This window comes from Ipomoea triloba, chromosome 5 (assembly GCF_003576645.1).
Source record: "Ipomoea triloba cultivar NCNSP0323 chromosome 5, ASM357664v1".
In the NCBI taxonomy this organism is placed as follows: domain Eukaryota; kingdom Viridiplantae; phylum Streptophyta; class Magnoliopsida; order Solanales; family Convolvulaceae; genus Ipomoea; species Ipomoea triloba.
Genome location: NC_044920.1, coordinates 19009820 through 19016950, shown reverse-complemented (window position 1 = coordinate 19016950; position 7131 = coordinate 19009820).

Below are 7131 nucleotides of genomic sequence, written 5' to 3'. Positions count from 1 at the left end.
AAAAAAAAAAAAAAAAAAACAACAAAAAAAAAAAAAAAAAAAAAAAAAAAAAAAAAAAAAAAAAAAAAGAAGAAGATCACAAGTTATAGATGACTAATCAAAATTTATCAGTGGCCAGTTAACCATTTGGGTATTAATTAAAGGTTGTTCTGGAAGGGTAACTTGTTTGGACTAGTCATTAGGGTTTCTTGACTTGTCTTTATTAGTGGTGGGATAGTGGGGAAAAGAATGAGTGAGAGACGGCAAATAGGAGGTCAGAGTAGACTAGTGGTACTCACTCCATCAACTCTTTATTTATTTAATTTTTATTTTTTTATTTGAACTTTATAACTCATTTTTAATTTTCAATTTTGTTAGACTGTATTCTAAATTTATTTTCAAGCTGACAAGGAGATATATCAAGTTAATACTAAACAATACACTTTTACGTATAAAGAGTCTATCTTAAATCCAAACCTACCTCTAATGTTCGTGACAATAATTGAACACCGATCTTATTGCTAGATCGAAACAAGTTTTTAAGTGAGATTTTTTATTCACTAGATCAATGCCACGATGCACCATTAACTATATATATATATATATATATATATATATATATAATAACAGAGCATCCACTTTTGCATTTGAATCTCTAGACCTTCAAATTTTTAATAGTTGACTCATATCCCATCCAACATCAACGAAGCCACAAAGAAAGTAGAAACGAGCATGACTTCAAAAAAGTGTGTTTTATTTGTATTTTACAAAGTTAGTATATAAGAGTCAATCTAACTAAAATCTAATATTAATTATTCAAATACAAATTACATTAAAAAAAAATAACAGTTTGTTACTTATGATTACGGTGTAGATTTTTTAAAAATTATTTGTGACATAAATTTAGACCATCGATTTTATCAAATTGGTGAGCAACCAACTATGTTATTCTTTTTTTAAATACAACTAACTCTTTTTAGATTGTAGTATCTGTTCATACATACTTTCTCAACCTGTTGAAGCACAAAGAGTTAGTATCGCCTTGATCAAGGCTCAAACTCGTGACCTCCCGTATAGGAGAGCTACTGCATGCCAGAGCCGAATTTTAGGGCGTGCAAGATGTGCTACAGCACAGGGCCCCAAAATTTTGGGGGCCCCTTGTTCAGGCCCAATAGTTAGTATATGTATTTATGATTATATTGGCTCAAAATTAAGTTTTCATGACTGATCTAAATTCTACTACGTATTATTAAAAAAAACCTGTAATATTTACGCGAATCATTTTTCTTTCATTCGCAGTTTATTTATACTTTGATAGGGCCTCACATATTTACCAGCACAGGGCCACACAAATAAAAAAACCGGCTCTGCTGCATGCCATTTGAGCACAAGGCTAATGGCATACTATGTTACTACGTTATTCAGTATTTTAGTTCTTTCATAATTGGAGTACTGAATTACTTCATTCGCTTCAACAACGGTTCATCCAAATGATAGTACGTAGTTAAAGTAGTGAACCATCATAAGTAATTCAATCGCTATCTTAAAGGATATTCTTAAAGAATAAATGTGTTTTAGTTTTATTTTTTTAAAATCAATATTTAAATAAATAATTAATAAAAATCCATTATTTATATTTTATAGAATACTTCAAATTAAAAATACCTAACCTGACGAGTGACGACGGCTATGTCACACTTATCGGGGCACTATGAACCTTCCAACTTTTGGCTCACCACAAAATCCTATAATTACATGTACACAAAAAGTCAAACTTTCAAAGGGGTTTGGATATTTGAAGTATTTTTCTCTACCACTCAAAAGTACAAGCAATTGTTTGGGAATAAGTATGAAAACTAATAATTATTGAGTCATGCCCCAAATAGGCTCGTCAATATAAACATACTCCAGTATACTTCATAAAGTTATTTATCATCATACACAAAAACTTGCGGTTGAGTACCGCTATCTTATAACTTTACATTAAAATTTTATAAATTTAAATGTATTATAAACTACTAGAAATTATTCATTATTTTGTTTTGCATATTGCATTATTACTTTCTCCCACCACTTAAGATTATCAAGTTAATTATTAAATAAGACAGGATCAAATACTCATTGGGGTGTTTGGTTAATAGACGTTAGCTGATTGAGTTAGTGAGTTTGACTAGTTGATAGCATTAGCTGATTGTAGAAATATGTTTGGTAAATTAGTCGTTAACTGATAACTTATTACAAACAAATTAAATTTTTTTAAACTTATCGAAAAAGTTGCTTTTAGCAGCTTTTGAATTTTAGTGCTTTGGAGTAATAAGTTGTTACAAAAAGTTAATTAATCAAATACTCATTTTAGTTGTTTAACCAAGTCAAACAACTAATAGTGGTTAAACAAGTCAAAAGTGACTGATAGGTTAGCTATTTTGAGTCAATATTTTTAATATTTATTTTTTTTAATACACATCAAAATGCTATTCATTTAAACCAAAAAAAAAAATTGGATATTCCACTTTCTTACACTATCTTTGTAGTCTAGTTAATAAAAGTCAAAAGTAAAAAAATATTATTAATTATTATTCATGAAGCACAAGGTCTTTAGCACTCTGTTTTACGTACAGTATCATGAAGCTTTGAATATTAAAACTACTATTATTTCCTTTCCCCATCTTTAATTAATCAATTAATTAGGGAAAAAAGGCAACATCCTAGAGACTACTTCAATTCCGTGCATGCATCCTATGCTATGCCGGCTGGCTGCTTCAAGATCAACAACATCCAACCTCCTCTGTTCTCACCCTTAGAATTTTAAATTAAATTGTAACATTTAGGGTGCGCAAGTTTGACATTGAATGATTGAATACACTGTATCTATTACATGAATACACTGAAACTACTATATGAATACATGATATTTACTATACGAAGACACAGTGTATTTATGTAGTAGTTGTTACGGAGCTGGAATACGTAGTTATTGTGCATTCATGTAAAATTTACTATGCATTACTGAAGAAGTATGTCCGCATGTTCTCACGTTAAAGAGATGTTCTTACATGAAAATATATATTCACTTGAACGATCAAAAGTAGTTAAATATCACCTTAGTACCAATTTGGGAATAAAAGTAGCGAAATCAATTATACCTTGAAGATAAAAAAAAAAAGTGTTATTCTTATAAGAGCAAATTGCCATTTTGGTCCACTGACTATAGGGTTTCTGTTAATTGCAATCCACGACTTTTAAAACTGTTAATTTCGTCCCTTAACTTAGCAATTTTTATCAATTTTGGTCACTCCAGCCAAATTGCCGGTCAAATCTCACCGGAAAATCCTAAACCCTAAAATAATGAGGGTATTTTAGTCATTCCACACCTCTTCCTTCTTTTCCGACGAGCAGAGGAAGAACACGCCTGTTTGCTCTCCGTCTCCCCGAGTTGGCCCGCGAAACCTCTAGCGAGTACGAGAAACTAATCGTCTTCCCGCTGCCGCCTTGGTGTCAATCGGCCACGTCCGCTACCATTTCAATCGCCACTGGCAACTTCTCCCGGCTCTCTATCGCCTTATGTTGCTGCTGCTACGACAACAATCTGATAAATCGAGAAAACTATAGATCTCACGCCATCGCCACTCCTTGCCATAGATCGAGAAGACTACCGTCGCCACTCACTGCCGTCTCTGTCACCGCCGTCGTCTCACGCCCCGTCGCCACCAACCGCCGCCCCTCACCCACCCCGACGACAATGTATAGTAGAAGATTGAGATGCTGCCTCTCGTCGACCCTTTCCCTCCATTGTGACGTTCTCATCTCTATTTCTCTCTGTCTAGTTACATGCCCAGAAGGTTAGATCTGTGGCAGTACATAACTCCACCACTGCTGCTTAGCTTATCTCTCTATTTAATTTAATAAATATGTAGCAGGTCCCCACGACATGTTGAGAGATCGAGGGAGAGGATGGGAGGAAATGGTGGGTGGAGAAAAGTGGTAGCTCGCCGGAGAGCAGTGGAAGTTCGCCATAGAAGAAGGAAGATGTGTGAAATGACTAAAATACCCTCATTATTTTAGGATTTAGGATTTTCCGATGAGATTTGGCCGGCAATTTGACCGGAGTGACCAAAATTGATAAAAATTGCTAAGTTAAGGGACAAAATTAACAGTTTTGAAAGTCGTGGGTTGCAATTAACAGAAACCCTATAGTCAGTGGACCAAAATGGCAATTTGCTTTTCTTATAACTTGGCTACGTCTATCTCAAATTAGTAGACGGAGTTCATTAACAATAATTCATGCACATCTCTTTCCCTGATCACTACTCTGTCACAATATTGACCTAAATCTAATATAATTAGGATTGGAATTGCCAACCCTTTAATTTATCCAAATAATATGGTTGCTTGAGAGTGAAACAAGAAGGTGCAAGGAAGGGTGTTTGACATAATTGCATGGAAGATGAAGTGGGGGATAAGAAGTTAAGAAAAAGAAAGAAAAGTGTGGTTTGAAAATAACAACCAAAATAGCATTGCTTTCTTACTATAAATGCTTGAGGCGTTCACTCTTTGGCCAAGCTGGAAGCAACTTTGAAGCATCAGTTAAGTGAAGGCGGCCGTTTCTCCTCATCCACGTGTGTATGCATGACTGCGCAGTTCAAATTAAACGCCGTCAGTTTGGGTTCGACGAGACAGACAGGAACCGCACCAATTTTGTCCACACCTCCGATCCTTCTAATTAAGCCCACAAAATCAAATTCTCAATATGAAACCAAATCAAATTACTGCTTCTTCTCGTCTCAAATTTACAATGGTAAGCACTAGGAATCAGCCAAGTCTACTAGATTGAATTGGTGTCAATTGTTTAACTTTTATATATATATATACACACACATGTATGTATCAAATATTTTAAAATAAATTATATAACAAGAAATAGTATTTAATTATTTTTATGTGTATAAACATATGCACGCACGCATGAGGCACGACACATGCACAATACGTGTACGATGTATTATACATCTTTTTTAGGACTCCTTTCTATAGTCCTCGTAATATTTGATAATGAATCAATTAAGATCATTTCAAACATCTTAATTTCTAAAATAATTAAATATCTAAAAAAATCAAAGGATAGAAGATGAACTATTTCTTGTTGTTGATCATTACTGTCAACAAGGAGCTGAGCCCACTTTGATTTGCAAGAAATTGGCTTTTAATTTGACATAAGCTGCCAACATACAGTTTCTAGACAATGACCCCTTTTTCTTCTTCTGACATCTAAGTAATTTCCAAAATGTGTTGGAAGCAACAGAAATGGGTTGATGGTGATTAATAAATATTTATTTTTAATATATATATTAAAGATTATTTTTAGTGTATGAAGGTTTTTTTTTTATAGATAAATATAGTAAAAATGAGCTTTCAGTATATTATTATAAGTTTTAAAAATTGAACATTTAGTATACTAAAAATGAATATATGTGTGCAGACTTGCTTCATCCCTCTCGCCCAATTTCGTCTACTCCCAACAGGAAGAGCTTCGGGCACTGTCGGTTGGCGCTCTGATGGAGCGTTGAGCCAGTGGTGCTATTAGTTGTCGTCCATCATCCGACTGTTTTAAGGTTACGTGTCAGATCTTAGATCATCTCCTCTGATCATTTTCAGAGAAGGCTTGAGAGTCTATCCAGACCTGAAAGATTTTTTGCCCTCTTGTTCCATTTATTTTGCTTTTCCTTTTGGTTTTCTCTTCGTTATCACTTTGTTTCTTTGATAAGGTTGTTTCCCTTCGTTTTTCTGGCGAATTTTGTTTTCTTCTCGTTTTTTTGGCGAGTTCTTCTCATAACTCATAAGTGTGAAATGATAAAATGGTCATACCAGAGTCAATCTTTGTTACGTGTGACCATATCATTAGTGATATTAAAGAAGCGTTAAGTTCTTCCAACGACTTTAGCTTCAAATTTGTGAAACAATATGCGATTCAAGTTTTGTGCAGCATTGCTAGGAAATTTGTTTCTATGTCTGACTTTAAGGAATGTTTTACCATTCCATATATCGATTTGTATTGTAAACATTATTTCAACTTATGATTTAATGAATTAGCCTTTTATCCTCTAAAAAAATGAATGTATATGTTAATAGTTCACTTTACACTATGAAATGTTGAAAAAATTAGACATTTTTGGTATGGAAAATACTTTCTTTTCCCCCCTAAATTTCACCGCCAATATTTTTCCTTCCTAATGTGACTTCCATTTATTGGTTGCCATGAATTGGATGGCCCCACAACTTATTAATAGAACTTAGTTACTAAATTAGATGTTGCCATATCATGAGGGATATATTAGAGGAGAAAAATAATATGGGTCTCTAGCATTACTCTTTAATTTTGGCATTCAAAGTAACCATTTTGTGGTATAATTTTAGTGAGGTTCTCTTTCGATTTGGTTTGGGTTAAAGTGGATTTGAGTTCTCCTAAATGAGATGTTTAAATTGGTATATTATACGCACAAAATAGATAATGAGTGAATGAGAAATTGATTCTCAAAATGTACACTTCAGAATTAGAAGGCTAGCTCTAAAGAAGTCTTTGTCCACGTTGAAAAGGTATTTAATTGTTTTTGTGTATAAACACATGCATGCACAACACATACACAGTACATGCACGGTGTATGCACCTCCCCCGCCCAACACATATATATATTTTAAAAATACATATATATATATTTATGTATTTATATTTTGTTTAATATATACTTTTATTGTATATTTATTTTTTAATTTAAGATTTCTATATATTAGTATTTTTAAAATGAATTTACAATATTTTAATAATGTAATATATTTTTATTTTAATTAAATTATGAAAAAATGTAATGAGGATGATAAATACTTGTATACTCAGATTTATTATTAAATTAACTGAATCGATACAACTTATTTCAAAATTTGGCTACTCCTATTGTTAAGTTTTTTTTAAGAAGCTAAGTCTGTTGGTCAGGTCCGAAGCTCCTTAGCCTTGACCTTCATTACCTGGGTCCTCGCCTCCTCGGCTCTCTGGCTTGGAGCATTTTGGGTCTTGCTTTGGGGTCATTAGCGGGTTATTTCCGCCCCATTCTACTTACACAAAATCATGTAATAATCACAAAAAAAAAAAAAAAAAAAAAA